We start from the raw sequence: 27,367 nt of genomic DNA, 5'->3' as shown, positions 1-27,367 counted from the left end.
TATCCCTCGGATAGGTTGGGAGTTCTGACACTTACCTTGCACATTTGCATCTTTAGAATTCTAAATTAATGTAAAGGTTTTCTCAGGCGTGGCCAGTACAGGTAAGAGTGGTGGGAAGGGGTGGGGGGAGTCGCAAGACGATGGAAAAGGGTAAATAAAAAAATAAAAATACCCTTACCTTATATGCGCCGCTTTGGCGATGCATCGCGTGCAAGGTAAGTGGTTTTATTTATTTTGTTATTTTATTTTCCCTATTACATCATCTGTCGACATCCCCCTGCCCCGCCCTGCCCCACCGCTCTTACCTGTACCGGCCGCGCCTGTGCTTTCTCATATTAAAAAAGGTGTTGGTATGTTCAGTACTGCAGTCTTTCACTGGTGATGGAACATTGAAGGACCTGGGGTTGGATTCTGCAGAAGAGCAGGTTCTGTAAGCCCTGAAAGGATCAGTGCATTATGGTGTTTGTCTGTAGAGTTCAAGCTGAACCAGTCTCACTCTCTAGGCAAAGAGAGATAAACATCTACTATGAAAACTCACTGTTTCCACTTCTTTTCCCCATAACCACCGTGTACAAGCGAGGAAAGATTTCACACTTGCGTAACATCAGTTTTTATAATGCAATACTGAAAGCATATAACTGGTGTACATCTGGCTGCAAATGATACAAATAAAAATATTAATTCATAAAAAGGCCATTGAAACTAAACCTAAATACCATATCTCTATTATTTACATTAACAATGTTAACAATATGCATCAGGAATGGCAAAGGGTGGAATTTTTTTTTTTTGTATAAAGAAATAAAAAATAATGCACGGGTGTTTTTGGGATGCAGGTCTGAGTGATGCGGGTGCTATCTCTTAGAGAATATGCAATCTGGAGCTCCTACTGCAGAATGAGGGATGGTGTTTTATTCAGACTAGATGAAGCAAGATACCCCAAGAAACATCAGAAAGTTTGGGGGCAATGGTGGACGAACTACGAACTGTGCTCTTCGACTTTACACATTTAAGGGGGTAGGATGGTTTTGGGTGGTAGCCCCCTCTGTGGCTCGAAACTATTTGATAGTGTTCTGTGTGTTATAAAACAAATAAAATGTTGTTATAAAAAAGAATATATGAGGCAAAGGGTCTCTTAAGGACAAGATTCCATACAGCATTTCAAAATACAGTCAAAAACTAATAATTACTCTAAAAGGGAGCCCGAGATCAGTGAATTAGGAAAGCCATGAAGATTTATTACAGTATTAAAGTGCAATACAGAAAACAAAAAATACAGTTAGGTTTAATAAATCAGTCTTAACGTTCAGAAATCAACTGTCATGAAACTCTTAGTATTTTAATTATATGCGACAATGAGCAAAATCTGGAAATAGACTAAGACTAGAATGTGCAACAAATCAATCGAGGATCAGAGAGCATCCATAGTAGCTCAAAAAAGTGTCTGGCTCACACCCAAATCAGGGGCTTTAATATCAATTTATGCAATAGAAAATAAACAAAATCGCATAAAGAGGATAGGGTGTAAATGTATCAATACAACATCGAATCATAAAGCCACTTTATAAAAATGTCATTATACACCCATCCTTGCACTATCCTCCTAAATGAATAATTATGAGTCACTTCTAACCTAATGCCATTGAAAGTGTCAGAACAAATCTGGTGACAGAATCAATGCAAAGTCTCATAAATGAATGGCCTACTGTGATCAAGCAGGAAGAGCTGTGAAAAGTAACTAATGGCTTCCCCTGGAAATCTTCAACGAAAGCATGTCGACATAATCAATACAAAAACCCATAAATAAATGGCCTACAGTGATCGAATAGAAAACGAACTAAAGACTTCCTCCGGAGATCTTCAACACCAGCATTTCAACACAAAGCCACAGGGTGCAATTTGCTTCTTGCAATGTCAAGGATAAATATGAACACATGGTATATATTATGAATCAGACATACAAATAAAGATGAATTTGAGGTCTAGTTTGGCGTAGGCCAGGTATTCATAGTTCTGCACATTACAACATTATTGTGTCAGTCGTAAAAGGCTTGTGTTAATAAGCCAATCAGAAATTAGCTCCAACAAATCCCCCTCTGACGATTATAATCGTCACCAATACCACACTGTTGCATTCACAATACAGTCTGCATCACATTCTGTCTTTGCGTCTCGATGTCTTCAACATCTTGATGCCATCATAGTCTTGTGCTTTGATGTCTCCCAGTTCATAAAGATCACAATTTCTTTTATTAGCCAACATTGCTGACCCTTTCTTCTTACACCCACATTTTAGTCACTTTTGTTATAAGATTGCTTGAACCACTTTAAGCAAAATAATACCAATTCCACAAATGTACACAATAATTAATGAGATTCGGACAGAATTTAACATTCTCCCTCCTATGCTATTGAACCACTCACCGACCTTTTCCAATCTTTTTCCAATCTTACTAAACCAGGCGCCAACGGATTCTTACAAATCATACTTCTCAAGAGCTTTTACTTCATGAGAGATCTTTTACTTCATGAGAGATATTAGTCACATAGGTCATATAAGCATTAATAAGATGACTTTTATCCAGGATGCATGTAAAGCAATTTTGAACCTCAACACACGGCAGAATCCATCATAGAAGGATATGTAAAGCAAGCGGTTTGAATAATCATAGCACGCGTATCCAGCAGTTCCTCATTTATTTGAGTTAGTGCATCAGCAGTGTTAGAAGCGACTTACAAGCATAGATTATCTCCAAACAACAGCATCACTCATTTCATTCACATGGTAAACCGGAGGAACTACCATAGCAAGATAACAGCAAGATAGTAGCTTCATACTCAAATATGTGGATCGTTAAAATATATAGTCTTTCGACAGACTTGATAAATTCACCACTTCAAAACTAATCATCAACAATATAACTTGTTTCACACTTGCTTTCTACAACTAATTCCACTGAACTAACACTTTGAGACTTGTGCCGCACCATACACAACACTACTTTTTCACATGTTCCATACTCAATCCAGGGTTCTTTCATTTCTCTTTAGCATCCTTTTGCATCCTAATCTCACTCATATCCTCCCAATTTCCGAAAATGGTTCTCTTCCTTCATTATACTTTTTTAATAAGGACACTCTCTTCTTCTCTTAAACTACACACAAACTATTTTTTGTCTTGTTAATATTCAGGTAAGGTTGTGCAATCTACTTTGAAATATTTAGAAATTCCCATAAAAAGAATTGTCTCCTCAATGCATATTTTGATATTCAGATTCTCTGGTGACTATTGCTAAATCTTAGTCACTTGCAACTGGATTTCTGATTATATCTGCATCAGCAACTTGAGTCTCTGTGAACCGCTTTTCTCTGGGGGATCTTGAAACACCAATTTACAACTTCGCTTATTCATGAAATGGAATTTCAGTTTCTCGTTCTTCTTGTTCTTGATATTGTATTGTATCTCTTTGATTTTTGTCTTCATTTTCCTCACACCTATAGTTCTTCAACCCTGCGCTTCTTTTTGTCTGTGGATTCAAGCAGCAACCTCGAGATTCACTCTGTTTACCAGTGGTTGTTGTCACCACTTCTGCATATTCAATCTTTAGTCCCTTCATGTGAGTTGCATGGATCCACTGTGGTAAACCAGTACACTTCAGAGCAGTTTATTCCAAGAAATACCTGAACGGTGCCGTTACACCGTGGCTACAATCAGTTTTTGTGAGTGTGCTTCTTCATTGATACCCAGTCATCAGGTTGCTATTGATGCAGCGGAGTTTACCAGCTCTATGCATACATACAAACAACACTCATTTGGGCCCATATACATTCATACATTCAATGAGCTGGCAAATTTCCGCTGGCCATCAATTTTGATTTACCTCAGAGAACCTTTACACCAGTGTTCTCACCATCCCTGTTTCCTAAGTAAATGTACTTTGTCGAAAAATCTAGTAGTAGATTAGAATAGGTAGGGAATAATAATATTACATTTAACCTTTATTCAAAGAACCACAGACTCAGTAGTAGTTTTGAAGGATTATCTGAATTAATAATTTTGTGAGTCAAGTCAGAATACAAGTAAATACACCAAATTCTCCAACAGGCAAGAATATACAGTTAGCTTAAGATCATTATTAGCTAGAGACTTTATGATGACAGTACCTGAGGAGAGCAAAGACCAGAGAGCAAATATGAAGCACAACCCTACAGAGCTATATTTACCTAGAATGGTGTGAGGACCTGGACATCGGAGTATCAAGAATTCAGGACAGGTTCAGGACCGGGAAGGTGATCTCTTCTAGTGTAACGCCAACGTTACACCCCTCTCTGGTGCTACTCTCTCCGGCTCGGGCTCGTCCGGACCCCTTCCTAGATTTGCCTCCTCGGTTGTTCCACGATTCTTCCCTAGTGTTGGATTCTTCAGTCAGATTTCAGGAAATGGGGCAGCATCTCAGCATAGCATCAGCATCTCGTGGGTCAATTGTGTCTAACTAACTAGAACTTACTTCTGTTATACCAATTCAAATGTATGATCCACCCCCAAATGTTTCAATTCTATGTTCACCCCTCAATTTGATAGGACCAGGCAGTGGGGTGAGGACATCACACCATACTAAGTGCAATACCTTTCTTTAGTTCTATTGTCTAATTCCCTGCCGCTTAATTTTAATACCCACAAGCTTTATTCCCACAAGAATTTCATATGTGGATCTATAAATCTGCAATACAATGTTTCGACTACTTCCTCTCATAGGGTCAGAAGTTGATCTCCCCATGCCCTTGCTGGACACATGGATTGGCAGCCATTCAATGACTTCATTGGTCTCAGAACAAGGATGTAGGACGCATGCGTAGTTGTCGCAAAGGATAGAGACATTGGTCACCCTCCAAGGCCCAAATGTGAGCTATTAATAAAGTCAGAGAAAATCAGGTTAGAATACGAAATTAAATGAATTCACTGTATACCAATTACTTCTACTCTAACCCCATTTACTTAATATATTCTTTGCATTAATTGCTTAGTAAAACTTGCATAGGTTAGTTTCAACACGGTATGTGCGTTAATATGAGGGTTTCGAGCAGCCATGTTAAAAGCTATTGCGCAGCTGCCAAGACTTCCCACCAAGCGACAGGAGACGTCATACTACGTAGATGCAGTAGACACATGCGCAGAAGAGTTCCCGAGTTTTTGGCAGCCATTTTAAGGACACTCGGGTTACTAGTTAGTAGAAAACATAGAAAAGCTTCCCCCAGATACAATATGTAAAGTGTAATGCAAAATTAGTACTCACAAACATGTTGATTATAATGTTACAGATTATTCGAGAGAATTGCATACGAGCAAGTTTCTTCTTATACGAAACATTGCTCCATCACTATGCATGACACTTCTTTTGTTGATGGCGTTGACAAATTCACCTGATGAGGCAGATTTTGCCACATCAGCCAGACCTTTTCAGTAATCCAACAGAATGTCATCACTTATTGATACAAGTGCAGCTGAGGGAATGCACAGCACTTCATGTGGAGAGAAAGGAGTCTTTCTATTTGGTGTGCCTCTAATTTTCATTAGAAGTCGAAGTGCATCAGGCCATTTCATAGTAATTGAAGCACATCATTTACCCAGTTTGGATTTTTTGTGTTCCATTCATTTTCTCACCCATTTTATTTCTCAAGACAGTTTATACAGTTTGCAAAGCTGTACATAGAACATTCAGAATTTTATTCTTGAAGTGGTCCCTCTATCTGTCTCAATGGAAGACGGCATAACATATCTAAGGATCAATGCCCTTAATAGTAATTTGGTCAAAATCATGCTATCACATCTCCCAATTGAATAGTCCTCAGCCCACCTAGAGAATAACCAAGCTATCACAAAGGTGTACCAAAGACGGTTATACACAGGCATTTCAATATAATCTGCCTATAACCTAGTGAAATGTCCCTTAGATTTTCCTGTCTGACTCCTGGTCACCAATGTTGCTTTTCCCTGATTAATTTTCTGACAAGATATACATCTTTTACATAGATCTTCTGCTACAGCCCTAAAATGTGTATTAAACTAGTACGCTCTGAAAATTCTTACCATGTCATTTCTACCTATATGTGTTTGGCCATAGATCAACCTGGCAATAGATGGCACCATTGAATCAGGAAGTACATGTTCGTTCTCAGAGGTTACCCAAATGTCATTGAAATCTTTCTTACAACCAGCTGTTTCTCACTCTTCTCTTCATCCTCTGGTACCTCCTCTTGATGCGCTCTTAGATCACTCAATGCTGCTTGTACTCAATTAAACAAAATACAGTTTGCAATATCAGTTTCAAATTTCTTGCTCTTTTTAATCTTTTGATTTGATCATTATGGTTTCAAGAGCACAATACCTGGCAACCTAATCACCATAGTGGTCGCCTAGGGTGAACTGTCTTCATCATAATAATAGGCAATGTAGTTTTCAACCAAAATGTCTTTAGGATACCAATAAGCCTCCAATGGGTTCAATGTGTATGTCCCATTCCTGATGGGAGAACCAGAGGATGTCCTAAAGCCCCATTGTGACTATAATTACCTAAAATCATGTACCACTTCAAAACCATATTGGCTGCCTGTGTACACCATCGCACTTAGTTCACTAGCTAGGCAACATGTTCTTGTCAGGGTAATCAGTTCTGCTACTTGTGCTGAAGTTCCATTCCACAAGTATAATGCTTTGACAATTTCGGAAATAGAACAGCCTGCATGTGGTGCTCTCAATATTCCTCAATGTTCCGAATTAGATATGAGTGCAAGATATATGTTTTCAACCTCTGAAATAATCATGGTGGGAGTGCTGACCCGCCTGTTTGATATCTTGAATTTTTGTTCCCTCCATCTGGGACACTGCATAATTCTACAATGTAACAATTATTATAAGCTTGTAGAGAATGTGATGTATTGAATTGTGCTCCTTAAGTGAACTTTTTCTTTACGATTGAATTGTATTGACAACATTTGAAATACTCAAAAAAGGATTTTTTAAAAAGTGTATTGTCTTTTATATTTGCTCTTGGTCTAATACACAATTGTGTTACACACGTGTAGTCATGGTCAGATTCGTCATCATCTTCATCGTTGTTTGGAACTTGCAGCAATGTGACAGGATTTAAAGTATTGCATCTTCAGATTGAAATGTTATCACCTGCCAATCTCTTCTTCTCATTTTTTGTCAGACCGCTATTTGTCATATGCTGACTGTAAATATGGGACTAACACAATAAGGGGCACATTTACAATTAGTTCACACAACAGAGCGTAACAAAGGAACTTGCTGCACTCTGTTTCTTGAAAGGGAGAGAGTAAAAATGCTTCATAATTCCAGATATATGGAACCTTTCTGCTCTCTTCTTGCGCAGGTGCACTGTGCCCAATAGTGCAAGGCTGTCTGAGTTACAGACAGGATTGTTTTTGATCAGGAAAGCATACATTCCTGCACAAACCAAAGTGGCATGTTCCTCTTCCCATGTGTGCTGCACAATACGGAAAGAGGAAGTAACAAGTAGAAACAAAGCTATTTCTCTTCTTATCCTCTGGTGGGCAGTTGCACCATTTTGGCAAAATCGAGGTTTATAAGTCATTGTATATCTGGGTTTGCTTCAAAATACATGGTTGGATGCTCTGGGGCCACCAATGCTCTACCCATGTAACATCTACCTGATGGAAAGTAATGCACCGTACTTTGTATTTACTAAGCCACACAAAGCCCTGCACATGGCTTTGCTGGGCCTAGTAAATGCCAAAAATGATTTTGTGTCAGGTCTGCACCTCAAAAGTGACACAACCCTGACGCAAAATCCTAGTAAATCTGGACCTCACTCTGTAACCCATTACAATTCCTTTGCTCTGTTAAACTGCCAGGCAAACAGCTGCCACAGATTTCAAACAACCAGGTAGAGCTGTGTATATTGGATCTAATGTATTAGAGAAGCATGCAACAGACCACTTTACCTCACCATGAATCTGAAATAAAATTGAAAGGACAAACCCTTCTCTTTTGTAACAGCGTAAGCAAAGGTCCTTCCCATGAGTTGGCATTCCTTGAGGTGGTGCACTGCAGAGCTTGTTTCTGAGTGCAAGGAAGGCACTCATGTATTCATCATCACATGGGAATGGGGCATTCCCTGTCAGAGGCAGATGTACCTCACACTTAGGCCTGCCCTGTCGTTGTCCACATTTCCAGAGTGGCACCAACCCCTGTGGGGAGAAACCCTTTCCCAGAATTGGTATGGCGGGAGAAGTTCCTCATTTCCATGTGAGAGTGTGAGAAATGTCGATGTGGTTGAGAGGGATGCAAGCATACTCAAGCAACAGCTACAAACCTTGTCAGTGTGAACCCCAAAATTAACCGGTCCTTTACCCTCTAGTAGTTTGGCACAAACACAGTCAGGCTTTACTTAGAGGCAAAGTGTAAAGCATTTATGCAGCATTCACCAATAATAAAGTGAAAGCACAACACAAGAAAAAAATATCACACTAATTTAGAAAAATAGAAAAAATTATAGTAAAATATTTTACACAAAAATGTCAAAAATCCAATCAGTTGAACCAGACTTATGAATTTTTAAATATTTAAGTGAAAAATAGCACCTAAAAGATCACAGCACCAACTGCGGACATCTAGTTGCCGAGTTTACTGGGGTAAAGTTGGAATTTATGGCCGACCACAACGGAGCACGGTTTGGATACTTCAAGTCAATTGTGTCCGTCTCCACTTACAATAGGTCTTAGAAGAATTTATGAAGAAAAATGTCTGAGAAGGTAAAGTTCAGCAGGGCAAGTCATCCTGTGGTGTCCAAGGTGGAGGTGTCATGGTTGAGGAGCTGTTTGACGCTGTGAAGGTTCTATGTTCGGACTTAGCTTATTTTATTGAAGTCAACAATCTCCAATCATATGAAGCTGCAGGCTGTGGTCAAAGAAGGCTCCACAAGGCCTAGTATCCCTTATGTAAGGACACTCTGAACAGGATTTGCTGCTGTGGAGAACATAGCAGAATCTGCCACAAAGTCAGGCAAACTGGTGATGCAGGCAGATCAGCGAGCAGGTAGGTTCCAGTCTTCTATCGGTTCTCTTTTTGGCAGAAAAATGTCTATTTCCCAAGTTTGGGATTTGGGCTATGTGAGCACATTTACCTGCACTTCTAGGGATTTTCAGACTGGAGGGGAACTACTTGGAGGGTCAGGACACGTTGGGTCCAAGGGTTCAATGGGGTTGGAGACTTCTGTGCCTGAGGCTTTGAGAAGGAGGCCAGCCAACAAGCCATAGGCATCACTCCGGAAGTCTTGTGTTCAAACAGGAAAGCAGGTCTAATGCATCAGGGGAGTCCTATGAGGGTGCAAGGCCACAGGCATCAGGGCAGTTCATTTTAGTACATTCCAGGCCACAGGTAGCAGGTCAGTCCCCCGAGATTCCTTCCACAGGTCCAGAAGGGAAACAAAGTGTGGATCTGAGGGTCCTAGTTGTATACCTGGTTCCAGCTTTGAAGTGCAAAAGACTTTGAGAGAGTTTTCCCCACTGTCTGGAATGATCTAGCTCCCTACACTGGTCCTAGGGTGTCTGAGAGCACAGTAGGCTAGTGTTAAGTTCTTTGTGTGTGTGCCAAACCAATGTCTTTGGAGTGCACGTTTGGCTGTGCACTTCTTTACCCTGTCCTGCCAACATCGATGCTCTCTATTGTGTAGCTGTCTTAGAGGAATACACAAAGGCCAACTGCACTTAGTTGTGTGACCCAGGAAACAGGCTGTCGGCTCTACATAGTTAGGACAGGAAAAATGTAGTTTTCTGTATTATGACTTAAAAATCTGACTTTATCATTAAAGAGGATTTAAAATTACAATTCCTTAGACACCAAACGTTATTTTCTGCTGACAAACAAATTATCACGTTTTAAATGTAATAAGGCAGCCCAATGTTTTCCTATAAATGAAGTAGGCCTCTCAGTAGTTAAAGGCTTTTAGGAGTTTTTCACTACCAGGAGATGTAAAACTTAAAAGTACACTATCAACTTTTTAAATACCATGCAGCTTGCCCCACGGGCTGTTTAAGGCCTACCTTAGGAATGACCTATATGTATAAAAAAGAGAGTTTTAGACCTGGCATTGTGTTTATTTTGCCAAGTCTGATTGGCAGTTTAAATCTGCATACAGGCTGCAATGGCAGGCCTGAGATGTGTTAAGGAGCTACGTAAGTGAGTGGCACAAGAAGTGCTGCAGGCCCACTAGTAGCCTTTACCAGCCCTGGATATATGTATAAGTAATTAAGTATAAGCCAATTATACCATGCATTAGCGAGTAAGCACAAGCACTTTAGTACTGGTTGGCAATGGTAAAGTGTGCAGAGTCCTAGGGTCAACAAATATGCATTTATTAAAACAGGAAGAGCGAAGGCAAAATGTTTGGGGGAAGACCACCCTAAGTTTGACAGGTCTAAAACCTAGACACATCTTAAGAGTGTGCCCAAAGCTCTGACCTAGGTTATAAAGATTCTTATATGTTGTAGTTGTGCAGAGCAAAACCCAAGGAAGTAGTGTCAAAGCAGATAGGATTGGCAATTTGTCCCCTATTGGTTAGGGAGTCATTTCCACTCACAAACTAGTGCAAGGCATAAATCCATCACCTAGGTACCTTCTTCAGAACAGTGCTGCTGGACACTGCTGTTGGACCTGAGGAAGACACCTGATTAAGCCTTTGGACTTCTGAAAAAGGACTGCACCTGCTGCATCATGTGGAGAGAGACACCAAGGTTTGGGCCTGCTCCTACTTAAGCCTAGGATAGAAGAGTGGACACCGAGGGTTAGCTGACTAGCCTCCTGTTAAGCTACAGGGATACAAAGAGCTGCAAGGAGCCCACTTTCCCAAAGAGCTCAGGTGGCCAGTTCTAACTGGTGCTGTCCTGCACTCTCCTGGTGGCTTCCACTGGAGTGAGTCTTGCCCCCCCTCCCTAAGTGGTGTCCCTAAGGTCTTGGGGCCATTGGTTAAGTGTCAGATTGTACTCCTTCTGCCTAATTATAAATGCTGAGACTTATACACATTTTCAAATGCTTTTGCAAAAAGAACTAGAGGCTACCACTGGACCACTGCCGAGCTGCAGCTGCCAACATTGCACTGCCAGTCGGACTCAACTTGCTGGTTTGCCCTGCTGAAAGGATCCTGACATCCGAAAAAGTTTCTATGTCGGATGGTAGAGCTCTTCACAGTGCAAAGTACCAAAAGTATCCTGTCAGTGTGTGGTCTTTCTTGGGTGTGATTTTCCAATTTCTCCCACTCAGGTCTTTACCACCTCATGGAACTCATCTTGGCAGCAGTCTTAGAGGAATTTTGATTTCCCTTCCAGAGACTATTACAAAAGGTAAAACTTTCCACTGGAGGGAGCTTGGTGCCTGTATGCGATCAGCTTACTTTTGGAATTTGACCCAATTAAGCGTGACCAGATACCCACAGTGGATGCTATAAACTTCTAAACTTTTGAAAAATCATATCTCTAGTTCCCTACATCTGGCTTTAGTCTTTTTGGTGTCTAAGTGCTAATGAAAATTTCTCAAGTTTTGTAAATTTTAGTGGGAATTTTATTCTGGAGTGGTTTATACTTTTTAACTGTTTTGTTACTGATAAATGGTTTACACATTTCTCCTAAGTTAAACCTATCTTTCCTGTGTTACAGCTACCTGTGACCTAAACAGACCTAGTAAGTAATAGTGGCAATATTAATTGAAGAGGGCGGCCATCCTCTTCAATGTTTAATCCACTTTCTCACAGGCATTGGCAGCCGGTAAGTTTAGGAGAGAGGGGTGTAGGTGAGACACACATACACACTCACAGCCATGCATTCACAATCACACTCACGCACACATACACAAACAAATCCATTCACAACACTCATTACCAAACATTCATACATACACGCATGCACGCACACAGCCACCACTTTAAATAAAAATAAAACACACACTTACCTACAGCTCTACCTCGGAGGCTTGGGACTGCTGCCTTCCCCCATAGGCTGATCTTCAGTCCCAAGGTCAGCCAATGAGGGAAGGTAGCAGTCCCAACATCATCACAGAGTGGGATGGGGTCAGTGAGAGTGCTGACCCCATTCTACTCTGTGATAAAGTGTCACTGATTGACACTGAACCCTTTGTGCTTCAGGGCTTAAAACTGAAATGCCCAGGTGCTAGACAATAAGTGACGCTACCCCTAGTCACTGATGGGAGTGCCTCAGGGACCCTTGCTGAGCCAAGGAGGTTACACCCACAGTAGCTGAGACTTCCTCAGCCCAGCAAAGTTCCCCTCTGGCAGCCAGGACCCTGCGCATTTAGAGCGTGTCTAGCGCCTGGCTGCCTGACCTGAAAATGAACAGTGTCTGTCAGGCCGACCTTTGCTCAGCCTAACAGGCACTGTTTATGAGGAGCGAAACATGGGGGAGATGCGTGGCCCCTCAGCCCCAATGGCCTGGCCGCGGCTGCCTACAGGGTTATGTATAGTTGGTTGGTATTTAGCCTGACAGTGAGGTCTAGGTAATTCACTCTCTAGTACCAGTTAATGCATGAAACAAATATCAGGTTGGCAATTATTCTGCTAGTTATCATAGTTCAGTGTGTCTGAGCTGCATAGGCAAATCATTAAAACATAATTTGTATTTCTTTTTCAAATATGAATGATTTCTCTGATAGGATTACAGTATGCAAAGGATAGTATTAGATTCATGAAGGATATAATTTGACTTGAGATTTTCCATGAATAAAATGCCAAATTTATGAGCGAAAACTGAAGTAAAGAGAAAATTAATGTGTTCAGGACTTTCATTGTGGATTGAGGGAATCAGTGGGTAATTAGCTCGCCAACCTGTTCCACCGCTCAGCTCTTCAGCAAAAGAAAAAGGTGTCTTAACATTTGCAGAAAAAAGCTAGTGTATATGTACACATTTGAAGTTATGAGGCTGTAGGTTAGGACTGGCTTGCTAAAAAGGGCTGCTTGAAAGTATAAATATTTGTTGAAGGGTCTGATTCTTAGTACATTCACTACTTTCCTCTCTAAAGCACACATGTCCAAAGAGAGATGTTCTGTACTTACTCTAGTCCTGTTCAGTCAAGCCACATTCTATAAAAGCAGAACTACTGAAGAGAGGCTCAATGGTATTTAAGCTGCTGTTCCCTTTACCCTCATGGCAAAAATGTATAGACTTAGGGCCTCATTTACGAGGCCCTAGCGGCACATTTGCACTACCGAAGAGTCACTTTTTTATGCTCCCTTGGCGCAATGTGCCACAGCATGTATACAAGACCACGCAAAGACACTTTACGTGGCTTTACATGACCTTGTAATTATGTGCCCCTTTCACGCTGAACACTGCATGAAAGGGTACTTCAATGGGAGTTGCTGAGGGTATTCCCATGCAACACTCATGGAATCTGAAGCATTCCCAGATTTATGAGGAATTGTAAACCTGGAAATGTGTCAAATTTCTACACTTCCCTGTGGTAGACGTAGGAGTGGCACAACAAGGAGAAATATTTTTATTTTGCTTTGTTTTTCCTCTATCTTTGGGTGCTGCATTATGCAGCACACATAGAAAGAGGAATGTGCCATCAATGATTGTTTTGTGAAGGAAGATGTCCCTTGCTGCACAATAACAGCCATCCCAACAATGCAGGCACTCTTACAACATGACACAAGGATGTCTGTGTTGGCCCAAGGCTACTGTTTGTGCGCCGACGCAGGAGAGGACAGGAATGCGCCATATCTTGTAGATAAGCCGCATTCCTGTCCTTTTCTTTTGACGAACGGCAGCGCAGAAGGAATGCCTGCTGCTCTACCACGTGTCAAAAGTGTGCCAATGAGGCCCATAGTCTGTCTATAAGACACCAAGTACCTGATCAAAAAATAAATAACATCCGGAACGACTCCCTCCCTTTTTTATGCCCTCACTGCATTGGCTACTAGTCCGAAAGGGATCATCTTTAAAATGTGTCACCTGACACATAACTCTCTGATTGAGAAAGGCCTTGCCTACTTATCTTCTAGGCTTACTCCATATCATCCATCTAGACTCCTTAGATCTAGCAACAATGCTTTATTGATAGTCCCACGGGTCAGAAGGACCCGTACGGGAGCAGATCTTTCTCTTATCTAACCCAACTGTATTAAAACAGATCACCCCTACACATCCGAATGTGTACTGAAGCTCTCCAGTTCAGAAAACTACTTAAGACTGAGCTCTTTTAAAACACCAGTCTCCAATTTGTGTTTTTTTCATGTGCCATGACGCCCCTCCCAGTGATTTGTAATCAATAAAACTTATATTAACTAAATATAGCTTAGCTTAGAGCTTCTCTTAGGTACAACATGGTTGGAAGCACAGTTTTATCTGTAGAGTTATCTGCATCAGATATTTGTAATGTCAATAGACCTCAATGCAGCCTAATAATTGCCTTTGTGTAGGTTTGCCATATGATGTGTGGGGGGAAGAGGCAGAGGTTGGTCTAAAAAAGTTCTTCAAAGGTTGAGACAAATTGGCCTGTGCTATGAGTGTTTATGTTCATGAGTGTTTAGGGAAACCCAAGGAAGACACTACTAAACCCAACTCAGAGTCTAGGACCCAACTAGCAACTGGTAAATTAATTTATTAGGGTGTTGTGACACCTCAAACTAAAAGCGGTGGCCATATACAAAGGCTGGTGGGCGGGTGGGGTCGTGGAAGTGGCGTCGCGTGCTGGGTGGTTAGAAATACAATAGTAAAAGAAAAAAATACATGCCTTTTGTCGCCGGCTGCCTCCAGCGCTGTATCTTGTCACGTGGCCTTTCTTCTTCCTGCCTGGTCCCAGCAGCTCCTGGGACAGCCTCTCTGTCCAATCCCTGCACTGCAGAGCAGCACGGGGTTTGGTCTGAGCGGGCAGGAAAGACGCCCTGCTCAGACCAATGAGTATGTTCAATGCTGCTGGGCTGGGGAAAACCTAAGTGCGCATGCGTGTTTTGGTCGGCCAGAGACGGCTGGCCAAACACACATGAGCACCTAGGGAGTGGAGAGCACGTAGCACTCCCCCTCCCCCACCCATGCCACGGCCACGTCCCTCCCAACAGTGCTGGCTAAGAGCTGACAAAAGCAAAATGAAACAATGCAAGAACATAATTTTAATTTACATTTGCTGGCTCTGAGCCAGGCAGTGGGGTGCCACTCCTCCGCCATTGTGGAGGAGCTGCCACTGCAAACTAACCCTTGAAGCTATACCCCTCATGAGCATGAACAAACAGCCAAAGATACATCAGTGCTGGGGTTTGTTGTGAGTGCTGTGCCGTGAACTCTGACCTGCTGGTAAGTACCAGTTACTTATCTGTTTACATGTTGATGATATTTTTTATAATGTGTGTTTTTTACTATCAGAGCATAAAACTATTGCTGGAAAGTATCTCATCCAGTTGTATTTAGGGTATTGCAAAAAACCGCAGAAATGTTACCTGTAATTTGCATTGGTCCCTCCGTTCCATATGTGAGAGATACAGGAAGGGCTACAGATGAATTGAGCAGCAGAGTCAAGGTTGGGAAAGCAGAGGGTGCAACAAGCACCCTCTCTATACCAAAAACTAGCAAAGGCAAGATATAATGCTTCTTTTCTCCAGACAATAATGTAACTGCATGCTGGTACATGTTGAAATGTTCCTTCTATGTTTTTTCAACCAGATGCTTTTTTGATTGCACTCTCTGACATTTCAGCTTGTGTGGGGCAGCAGCTCTTCTAGATCTGCCTGGGTTGGAGCTGAAGCCCATATCAGACTCCTGTCTTGTCAGAAAAGTCTGCTGAGAGCTTGAGTATTGACTGCCAGAACCTCTTTTCATGGAGGTCTGATCTTGGACTCACATTATACTGGACCGAGAGTTGCCTCCACAGACTATGTGGCTTCCCACTTTCGGCAAGACTATGGGCCTGATTATGACTTTTGGTGAAGAAGCAGTGCCAACCGCTGTGCCACTGCTCTGCCAAAAGTCACCTCCACCCGCCCGCCCACCATATTACAACCAATTTTGTGGTCTGGTGGGGGGCGGCATGGCAGTCCCGCTGTAGGTTGGCTTTCAAAGGTTGTGGTGCCTTTGAAAGAGGCACAGCAATTGGAACTCAAAAGTTCATCTATGCCGTGCAGGAACCTGGGTGCATGTACGTAGGAGGGCACATGTTGTGCCCCCCTGCATGCATACTCAGGCTGAGGAGGCACAGGGTCAGCACCGCAGGCCTTTTCATGGAGGAAAGACCTCCATGATACCGCTGGCTGTCCTGAAACGTGTAAAATACATGGAGGTGCCACAGCAGTGCCATCTGTATATGCATAGCCCATGACCGCTGTGCCACCACCAGGGAAAATCAGTTCCCTGGCGGAGCCGGTGGTCCAATTACGGTCCATTCGTCCAAGTCGTAATAGGGCAGTCAGACCGCTGGTGAAGCGCTGGCTGGATTGCCACCACTTCACCGCCAAGGACCTGGCGGTCCTCGGACCGCCAGATTCCTAATTGGGCCCTAAGTGATTTGCACAGAATCACATATTGTTGAGTGGACTCCAATACTCAAATCTGGTTTCTGGTCCTTCTTTCTCTTGTGGATGTTTATTTTCAGTCCATCTATTTATGAGCAATATGGAAAGAATTGTCCGCCTAGAGTAAGTAATGTTGGCACCAGGAAATCCTCAATGGTGGCTATATTTTTGGTTACTTGCAAAGATATAACTCCTGTAGAGGGAAAATGGAAGCGGTGTTTAACATTGGGCATATTTTTTGGGAATATAAATAACTGAAGCAGTATTTAACTACTCTAGAAGCTTTCCTCTGCTATGCACAAAAGAAACCTTGCTAGATGAGTTAGCCAATATGTGTTTAATATTCTACAGTAGAGCAACGCGTGGGTGGTTACATTAAATATCCTTGTATTTATTCCACATGGAATAAGCCCTCTGACAAGATGAATATGAGAGATGCCAAGATAAGAGGATCAACATATGGTGTAAACTCTATGGGGCAGATTTACAAGCCCCTTGCGCCACTTTTGAGTCATTTTTAACATTGGAAAAGTGATGTATGGGTGGCGCAAGGGGCTTGTAAATCTACCCCTATGTCTTTCAGCAGAATTTCCAAAACTTGGAAAGATTTAGAAAAATTTGAACCTAAAAGGAATGTTGTAAGAGATAACTTTATCAAAGGCAAAACCTTTGAATATCTTGAATGGATTTTTCAAGTCTGCAGACTCTTATTGAAATATAAGTCAAACAGACTTTCTTTAAAGAGCAAAATAAGTGCTAAACAAAACAATCACTCAATCAGGGATTTGTAAATCGCACTACTCACCCGTAAGGGTCTGAATGCACTAGCGAGGGTGTGCAGCTCCGATTGGGTCATCTGAAGAGCCAGGTCTTGAGGTCTTTCCTGAACTGGAGCAGTGTAGGGCATTGCTCGAGGTGGAGGGGGAGGTTGTTCCAGGTCTTGGCTGCGAGGTAGAAGAAGGACATTCCACCCACTCTGGTGCTGGAGAAGCGTGAGACGGTGGTCAGGGAGAGGTCGGCTGATTGGTGAGGGCGTGAGTGAGAAGCTGGCCTGGTATATGGAGTCCACTAATGTAACTGGGCACCTTGCACCAGTCCAGACAACCCTTATGGTGATTCATGAGGTCTCAGACACCCTTAGAAAGCTATCCAAGTGGTAGCTGTGTAGAGGGAAACAACCTTTACAATGCAGTCATTACATCGCATTACCTTTACATAGCAGTCATTACAATGCAACATCCTTTACATCGCATGTCATTACAATGCAGCCATTACATCGCATGTCACTACAACGCATGTCATTACAACACATGTCACTACAACGCAGGCATTACATCGCAAGTCATTACAATGCATACCATTACAACGCATAGTACCCTTATGCTATCCAACCCTTACCCTACTGTTGCACTCACTGCGACAAGTGTAATGTAGGGATAGAATATAGGTGAAGAGTAATGAGATTACCGGGGCCTATATTATGATACCTATATGGAATATAACAGGCTTGTTGGGGCTCCCGCCAGACACCGACCCCTCCGCACTCCACATCGTTCATGGGACAGCTCGGCTCAGCAGCTACAATACTATTTATTAGCTGTTGGTTAATCAAGCTAGAAGGACACAGTGCTTATAATATTGTGCAAACCACCTTATCTTAGTTCCCTTGGAAAATATTTCTTCCTTTAAACAATGACTGAAGACGCGGATAACACAGGAGGAGTTGTCCAAAACTTGCACCTTACAGATGACGAGGAAGATGCAAATTCAATTCAGATTGTTGGAAATATTAGAAATTCAGTCAGCCTGAAACTGCTTGCGCATTGTTTAACACCTAGGGGTGGCATAGTAGCTTTCGTGATTGAGGCACACAAATCATACAAAACAGAGGTATTTTATTAGTGGGTTAAATTCCCAGCAGCAAATGCAAGAACAAAAACATTTCACTTCTACACAGAAGGTGATGCACCAGCGGAATATTGTCCGCATGAGGACATTGAGGTTCAGCTCACGTACCAGGAACACTTATACTGGTTTAAAGGCGCCCTACCCCATATAAGGAGAAGTGTAAGACTCAGTCCGCTTGGAAGAGAAGGAGCGACTTGGCCAATATTAGCAGCCTACACACCACATCCTGACATTGAAACAATGACAGGACCAGACTTACTCATACTTCAAAAAGAATTAATAAAACTTTACAGAAACATGATGCAATACGTCATGAGGACATTTACAGTCCAGCCAGCAATCGCAACAACAAATACAGCTCAAGTTCAAAATACAACGACTACACGCACCACAAACATTACACGCAGTAATGGGTAAGATGCCCGCAAAATGTGAACAAATGCCATTCTGGATAGCTCAAAAAATCACAGAGTATTCCCAAACACTAGCCCTTATGAAAAACATAGAATGCTGACAATCTGCTTACCCATGGAGATAACACCACAGATAGAGGATTGTATCTTGTGGGGTACAGTTTTCGCTGCCATATATACCAGAACTCATGGTATCCCAGCATTAGCAGTAATACCAGACACATTAAGACAGGTACAAAATGAATACGGAGCAGAGCCTGCTCTGAACTTGGGGATGAAGTTACTAGGTAACTATGCCCAGGTATCAGCCATAGTATCAGCAAATATTAAAGGGAAGGCAGCATCAGTGGCCATCCGCCAATCAATCAATCAATCAATCAATCATAGCATTTGTAAAGCACACTACATACCCATGAGGGTCTCAAGGCGCTGGGGGGGGCGAAGCTGCTACTGTTCGAAGAGCCAGGTCTTGAGAAGTCTTCTGATGGTCAGAAGGTCTTCGGACTGCCGTAGACGGATGGGGAGGGTTTTACATGTCTTGGCGGTGAGGTGGGAGAATGATCTGCCGCCGGCGGTCACTCTTCAGATGCGGGGGATGGTGGCAAGGGCGCGGTCTGCGGAGCAGAGCTGGCGTGTGGGGGTGTAGAAGCTGAGTCGGCTGTTGAGGTACGCTGGTCCGGTGTTGTGGAGTGCCTTGTGTGCGTGGGTGAGGAGTTTGAAGGTTATCCTCTTGTTGACAGGGAGCCAGTGTAGTTCTCTCAGGTGGGGTGTGATGTGGGTGCGGCGAGGGATGATGAGGATCAGGCGTGCAAGGCGTTCTGGATGCGTTGGAGCCATTTCAGGAATTTGGTAGAGGCTCCTGCTTAGAGGGCTTTTCCGTAGTCCAGTCTACTGCTGACGAGGGCCTGGGTGACCGTCCTTCTCATTTCGGTGGGGATCCACTTGAAGATCCTGCGAAGCATGCGGAGGGTGTTGAAGCAGGAGGAGGAGATGGCGTTGACCTGCCTCGTCATGTAGAGGGTAGAGTCGAGGATGACCCCTAGGTTTCGTGCATGGTCGGTGGGTGTTAGGGGTGTGCCTAGTGCAGTCGGCAACCAGGAGTCGTCCCAGGCCGAGGGGGTGGATCCGAGGATGAGGACCTCCGTCTTGTCCGAGTTCAGCTTCAGTCGGCTGTTCCTCATCCAGTCGGCGACGGCCTTCATTCCTTCGTGGAGATTGGTTTTGGCGATGGGGAGGTCCTTGGTGAGGGAGAGGATCAGTTGGGTGTCGTTGGCGTAGGAGATGATGTTGAGGTCATGCCGTCATGCAACGTGGGTGAGCGGTGCCATGTAGACATTGAACAACGTTGGGCTGAGCGTTGAGCCTTGGGGTACGCTGCAGATGATCCTGGTGGCTTCGGAGCGGAAGGGGGGGAGGCGGATGCTCTGTGTTCTGCCGGAGAGGAAGGAGGAGGTCCAGTCCAGGGCCTTCTCTTGGATTTCAGCGTCGTAGAGGCGTGTTTGTAGTGTGCGGTGGCAGACCATGTCGAAGGCTGACAGGTCCAGGAGGATGAGGGCCGCGGTTTCTCCGTTGTCTAACAGGGTCCTGATGTCATCGGTGGCGGCGATGAGGGCAGTTTCAGTGCTGTGGTTGCTGCAGAACCTGGACTGGGACAGGTCCAGGATGCTGTTCTCCTCGAGGAAGCTGGTCAATGGTTTGTTGACAGCCTTTTCGATGACCTTCACCAGGAACGGGAGTGGGGAGATGGGTCGGAAGTTCTTGAGGTCCTTGGGGTCCGCCTTGGGTTTTTTGAGTAAGGCATTGATCTCTGCGTGCTTCCAGCTTTCCGGGAAGGTCACTGTCTCAAAGGAGATGTTGATGGTTTTCCGGAGATGGGGTGCGATGGTGCTGCTGGCTTTGTTGAAGATGTGGTGTGGGCAAGGGTTTTCCGTGGATCCAGAGTGGACGGTGTTCATGATCTTGATGGTGTCGTCGTCGTTGATGTTGGTCCAGGAGAGCAGGTGGTTGGTGTGGGTAGTGGTCGTGGGAGCAGGGGGCTCAGTGGTAGCCGGGGTGGTGCCGGCGTTGAAGCTGTCTTGGATGTCTGCGATCTTGCAATGGACGAAGGTGGCCAGCGAGTTGCACAGGTCTTGTGAAGGTGGGATGTTGTTGGAGCTGGGGTTGGAGAGTTCCTTCATGATGTTGAAGAGCTCTTTGCTGTTGTATGCGTTGTAGTCTAGGCGGTCTTTGAAGGAGGTCCTTTTGGCAGATCTGATGAGGTGGTGGTGTCTGTGGGTGGCATTCTTGTGGGCTGTGTAGCTTTCGGGTGTTCGTTCACGGGTCCAGTTTTTTTTTAGTTTTCGGCAGGCTCGCTTGGAGGCCTGGAGGTCTTCAGTGAACCAGCTGGCTTTCTTGCCGGTGTGGGTGTTGGAGGGCTTCTTGAGCCAATGTCTAAGGGAGTTCAGTCCTTTACAATAGGAGCACAAAGTACCAAAAATAATTGAAACTGTGTATGCAGAGTTAGGCAGGGACAGTTTGGGTGGAAAAGCGTTGAAACCACTACTGATGGGTAGTTCCGAGAAGGAGACTTTCAAGCAGGCACCTACTTCTTCTAAAAAGACAATAACAAAAAACAAAATGTTAAAGAAAACAGATCTCAGTCCAGAGGTAGATCTCCTCCACAGGACCCCTCCGAAAGGAGGTATAGCCTTAGGAATGGACGATATTAGGAAACCTGACCGGTATCAAGAAACTGATATACGTTTCTCTCGTTCCTTTCAGGGTTCATAGAAAAACTCAGAGACATGCAGAACGCTCAAGACTATACTTCCAAAAAAGAAGATAAAGCCAAACCAAAACCACAGTTCAAAAAGAAGAAGGTTGCAGGTCTAAAGATCAGACATGCCCAAAATTCTGAGGACTCGACTACTGAACGGGGAATGGGCTCTGATGGTGCTAGACAGTGCGGCTGAAGTAACAATAGCTCGCCAGAACCTAATAGAATTTCTGGTGACAGCGTACTTGACTGATTATATCACTGTAGAAACACCTGATACTAGGGTAAGTATCCCACACAAATTATATGAAATTACACTCCAAATAGAGGGGGACAAATGCAGGACAGTTAGAGGTCTCTTTTGGGAGAACCTAATGTTTGGCTATGACATTACATTAACTGAACAAGATTGGCCGCCAGCATTCGTCATGGATTGCTCTAGGGGAGAAACTGTAATTTTACCAGCATTCTCTGACTAGGTTCCCAATTATTTCAAGTATATATATGCGCAGGAGTGGGCGGTAGCCCAAGCCCCAGCATTATACAAAAATCATGTTGGATGGGATGAGGATTCAACCCACCACATAATTGAATTAAAAAATATTTCAACTGCAAAGAGGCATTATCCAATAACGCAAGAAGCTAAAAAACAGGTCAGGAAGATCTTAGATCAACTTGAATACCAAAGAGTGATTGAAACATGCACTAAAGTGCATTTTTCAAAGTTCCAGGTTACACACACACATGCCCTTGGGGCATGTGTGTACGCAACATGTGTTCACATAAGAATTTCAAGGGTGCCACCTGGTGTCCTTTTGGCACCCTTGCACCCTTGAAATTGCATGCACAATTTGCGAGTACCTATTGGGTACTCCAAAATTGCGCATGCAATTCCTTTTGATTCTTATAGGCCTCTAGGCCGATAGGAATGAATGGGCAGCAATGCCTTAATTGCGACTTGCAATTTGCGAGTCGCAATTGAGGAATGTTTAGGAATCACTACTTGTTTTGGGATTCCTACATGCATAGGCATTTGCAATTCTTTCTTAGCGAATCCTTTTTTTTTGCTAATTAGAAATCGTAAATGACATTTTTGATGCATATGCCAGTAGGTCTTGAAATGCGACATTTGTCAGCAGATGAAAGACTCCACCTTAACACGTCCAGTGCAGACACCATTACTAATATCAGACAAACAACTCATAATCTGATGTGGTTTCCAAGTATATCATGGTTGTAGTGGATTCCTGCTCTAGGTTCCTATGGGTGTGGACCCAGTGCTCGGCTCACGCGCTCAAACTGTTGTAAAAGATTTGCGAGTCTTTATAGAGACATACGCAATTAGCACATTACATCCTGACCGTGGCCCAGCATTTTGCCCTAGGGCTTACAAGGAAGCTTAGGGAAGTCTGGGTGTAGTTTTGCAGTATTGCTCTCTGTACCATCCCGAGGGAAATTTGGTCGTGGAGAGAAAAAACCGAGACTTAAAGTAGTCAGTAACAGCTAGAGTATTAGGCTTGATTGCGCCGGATTCTTATCTTTATATTTCCCTAAGAATCCTCGGTCGACTGGACCTTTGTTATCTGCTGAAAAGTGTAAAGGAGAGAAAACCAATACATTCACATTGGAACAACATGAACCAATTTACTTAGACTTTGAAAGAATAGCTGACTATGGATTCCAATTTAGGGTTTTTTATTACAAAGCCAAAAATAATTGAACATACAAGCACCTCATGACGAGTTTAAAGAAATACATGGGCACTAATACAAAATTCATCCTATGCACCAGTCTGATCCATTGAAGCATAAAAAGAATAAGAAACTCCAAGAATATTAAACAAGCGATAACTGCTCCAACATCTAAATTAGTCTTCATTAGTCGCGGTAAAGGAAATCCATTAATCTGTCCCTACACTATCTTTAAGGTGGCATCCCTACTTAGCATTTCCCAGGCAAGATCAAGAAAAGGTGTCAGCTCGTGAAGACCTTTTAAGAAGTACACTCACGTTGTAAGAGTCAGTAGCCAAAGCTTCTGAGCTCATTCTGTCTCCTTCCTCAGTATCGATCCTTTCCTTCTACTCTCTAACGGCTCTCTGCTCTCATCTGCCCTCTCCTCCCTTGGGGGACTGTTCCTAATACAAAATGTACAATATAGAGGACACGCCTCTGGAACACCTCTTCCTGCTAAGCACCTCTCGTAGGTAATTTTCCACGAAAACTTGTACTCCGTCCAGCAACGGTTGCTATGTCCTTGGATCTCAGGCTTCTTGCAATTATCGACATTTCAGGATACACTGTTGCAGCTCTCCTCCATACCTAACTCCTAAAACCAAAGGCGTCAGTCTACCTTACGCAGACAGTGTCCTTGCACCTGCAACAGAAGCATGAGAACAGAATGGTCTTGCACGCACATGAATTTTGCTAACTACCTCCAAATGAGAGCTCGGCCAGGGAAAATACACTTCGTGGTTACATAATTCATCTAAAATAAGAAATAAGAATAGGCCTTTCATAGCAAAATGTGAACATTCATTTAGGCCTTTACAAATCAAGAATTTCACGCATTAATAAATGTTGCATCTTCATCATTTTTAAGGCAAATACTAATTACTTCTGCATATGCAGACTTTAATATGGTGCATGTTTAAATCTAATGCATTACATTACACATGGCTTTCATGACAGCAGCTTGTTTGTCAAAATCAGATATGTTAGTGCAGTTTCGTCGCTCTAGGTAGGTAGACCACACACTAAAGATATTTAAGATTAGATTATGTTTCATAACTAAAAGATAGGCATACGTAACTTTTTGAGTGGTACTGTTTTAATTGTATTTTCATGATTACAGTAACTAATTCCCACTAAGCGGATATTTGCCATCTATGTAGACAACCAATATTATTTCTATCATATTCCCAATTACGACCTATATAGCTGGTAATTGACTCTATGGTGTATAATTAAACAGCAATTTAAAGTATATACAATAATTTATACCACTTTACTTTTTAGATTATCTATAAAACATTGTTCAAAGACATACCAGTGATCCTGAAGTAGACGATTACTGTTAGTAAAAAGTGATATTAAAGGTAAAAAGACAAAAATCCTTGATTAATTAAGTTTATATTTAGGACTTTGTTTAGAACCTTGCTATCAACTGGTGCCCTAATTGTGTTTAATAAACTGTTACAGATTTTAATCCATATAACCCAAGAAATGGGTAGCTCTATCTTTAGCGAAACGCATGCCAGCTGCATAACAGATAATGTAAGCACTGATGCAGAAAATTAATCAATTAGGTGACTTTTGGGATATAACTGAAATTATCAGACTCCATCTTCTCTACATTTCATTTTGCACCTTTTATATCAACTTTCCTTATTCATTTCCCTTTTGTCCAGTGTGTTTAAGTGAAGGCAATCAATATCGTTGATATGTGTAATTGATTACAATGTTTAACTCTTATTAGTAGTAATATAAAGATATCATATTGTAAATTGAAAGAATAAAGTGTTTCTTAGTGTGTTTTTATTCTTTTCAGGTAATTTTGTGGCAATTCTTGACAAAGGCATACATTATGCCGAAACGCATGTTGAAGGCCATTATTCTGCCACTTTTTGATTTTTATTGTGATTTTATCTATGTCAATTATGTACTGTAATATCATGAAAACATTGTTTTCTATATGTCATTAAATTTGTGATTTTAAACAAAAGCTGTTTTTGTATCTATTTTTATTGAATTTTTGCACTGAGATTTTTACACTGAATTTATTGTCATTACATATGCAAATTTAGACTGTTATTTTTTTGCAAATGTCAGTTGTCTAGGAATTTGTTTTCTACTGTATATTACCCTGTCCTAGGAATTGTATTATACATTTATCAGGGGGTCCTTGTTACTCACACCGACTCCGTAGTAATAGACACCCTCCTCTCACAACTATACAAGAAGTTCAAAAAGAAAGACTCATTAAGTTTGAAGGGTCACCTGCATGGAATGAAGGACTAAGCAACAATGCCATGGAACTCGTTCCTCTTGATACTGAATTTCGAAATGAGAACTCCACTGAAAGACAAATTTTAATTCGACCAAACACTGATATCTACATCAACATGCCCCAACAAGAGCAAGCTACAGTTTCCACAAAACCTGCGGAACTACCAAAAATTGATCAAACTGCATTTTGCTATTTCATTGACTTTGACACCTTTTTATTAGATCCAAGCGAACCTGAAACAACGCCAACCAAAAGAACTCGTCTACAGCAATTTTAAGGTTTCCTGAACCTTCTTAAAAAGACTTAACTGGTATCACCTTGGGTGGAACTCTGGGTATCTACAGATATACTTTTCTATCTTTTCTGTATAGGCCTAGTAATTGTTTTTAGTATGCTTATTAATGGAACTTACCTTCGAGAAAGCTCTGCGGCACAAAAAGTGAATGTGATTCTGAAACCGCACCTATAATCACATTGTGAAAAAAGAGACCTGTCATCGGTGAAAATTACAGTAGTTCCTATACCTGATGGTATAGTGTGGGACAAGGTTGATTTTGATATATTTGGCCAGACTGAACTTTTAATAATGCACATTTATTTAAAATATCATTGAGTGATATCATTACCTCCAGTACATTTTTCGATGATTGGGATCATGAAACTGTAACTAATATGTTGTCTGATTTAGAGAAATCAGCTGCTTTTTCTAATAATACAATGTTTGAAGACATGTCAGAATTTGAGAAAATGTATTGCTATCAACATTATGGTTATCACTTTCTGCATAAATCTGCTAATCCTAGGGATGTTTTCACATATCATCAATGGGAACATTGCCCGACACCGCCGAAAAGCAGTTAAAAAACATTTGCACAAAAGTTTCCATCTTTTTCAGGGTTTAATATGTCAGACCCAGCCTAATATTACTATAAGGTTACACCGACACCGGCACAGAAAAATATGTGGACAAACACCAAAAAGATTTATTCTGCTTCCTTTATTGCCCAGTTGTCTGAACAAGGGATTGACCTATGGAAAGACACCATAGACTCAAAATCCATCTGGGGTAGTAGAGACTGTCAGGTCCAGGGAACAGAGGCTAGTGCCTCTTTAGAGCATGTCTTATTCCTCGACAAATAATGTTCTTGAATGAAACAGTGCAACAAACAACTTGTCTTGGGTTAGCCAGGAGTAAAGATTTGAATACATCTCGGGTGCCAGCACCATCTAACATTGAGGATAACATAACACCACAAAAAGAGGTTACAGTAGATGACATTTTGCAAAGCAATAGATCACACCCCGATTGAAGGAATGGTTGGTTTGGCCCGTAGACACCGATAACTATCAAGAAAGATTCTTGGGTAAAACTAAAGGATTGAGTAATAATAGGCCAGATCCACATTATGTTTAAAGACAACACCCAGGGGTAGTGACATCATACAGTGTTGGGAAGTTATGCCTCGATTGGCTACAAACCTCAACACTATACAGGTGAAACAACACTTATCCTTAATTTCAGAGGATGTGGACCTTCGGGAATTTTTATTAGGTCCTAGGAAGCCACGTCACAAACGTTTCTATTATGCTGTCTACAATGAGATTTGGAAAATATCACAACAAGAACCCACAGAAAGATTACGAAAAATAAATAGTATAAGCCTAGAGAAAGCTCTAGCAGTAGTAGACAATGAGTTAACGACACTAACGTCCAGAATACCTTCACTGGGGAA

General features: G+C 42.3%; 1 protein-coding gene across 1 annotated transcript in view; it reads left to right on the top strand.

Moving 5' to 3' along the window:
* The window catches only part of LOC146859822 (guanylyl cyclase-activating protein 2-like), a 61,484-nt gene extending 39,742 nt beyond the window's left edge, over nucleotides 1–21,742 (top strand). Inside the window, exon 5 of the mRNA XM_085646295.1 lies at nucleotides 21,635–21,742. The gene's annotated coding sequence lies outside the window, so the exon portion shown is untranslated. The remainder of the gene's footprint in view (nucleotides 1–21,634) is intronic.
* The last annotated feature ends 5,625 nt before the right edge of the window (nucleotides 21,743–27,367 follow it).

This window comes from Triturus cristatus, chromosome 3_1, assembly GCF_964204655.1.
Source record: "Triturus cristatus chromosome 3_1, aTriCri1.1, whole genome shotgun sequence".
In the NCBI taxonomy this organism is placed as follows: Eukaryota; Metazoa; Chordata; class Amphibia; order Caudata; family Salamandridae; genus Triturus; species Triturus cristatus.
Note: the sequence above shows the minus strand (reverse complement) of the source record. Positions and strands in the feature narration are given on the sequence as shown.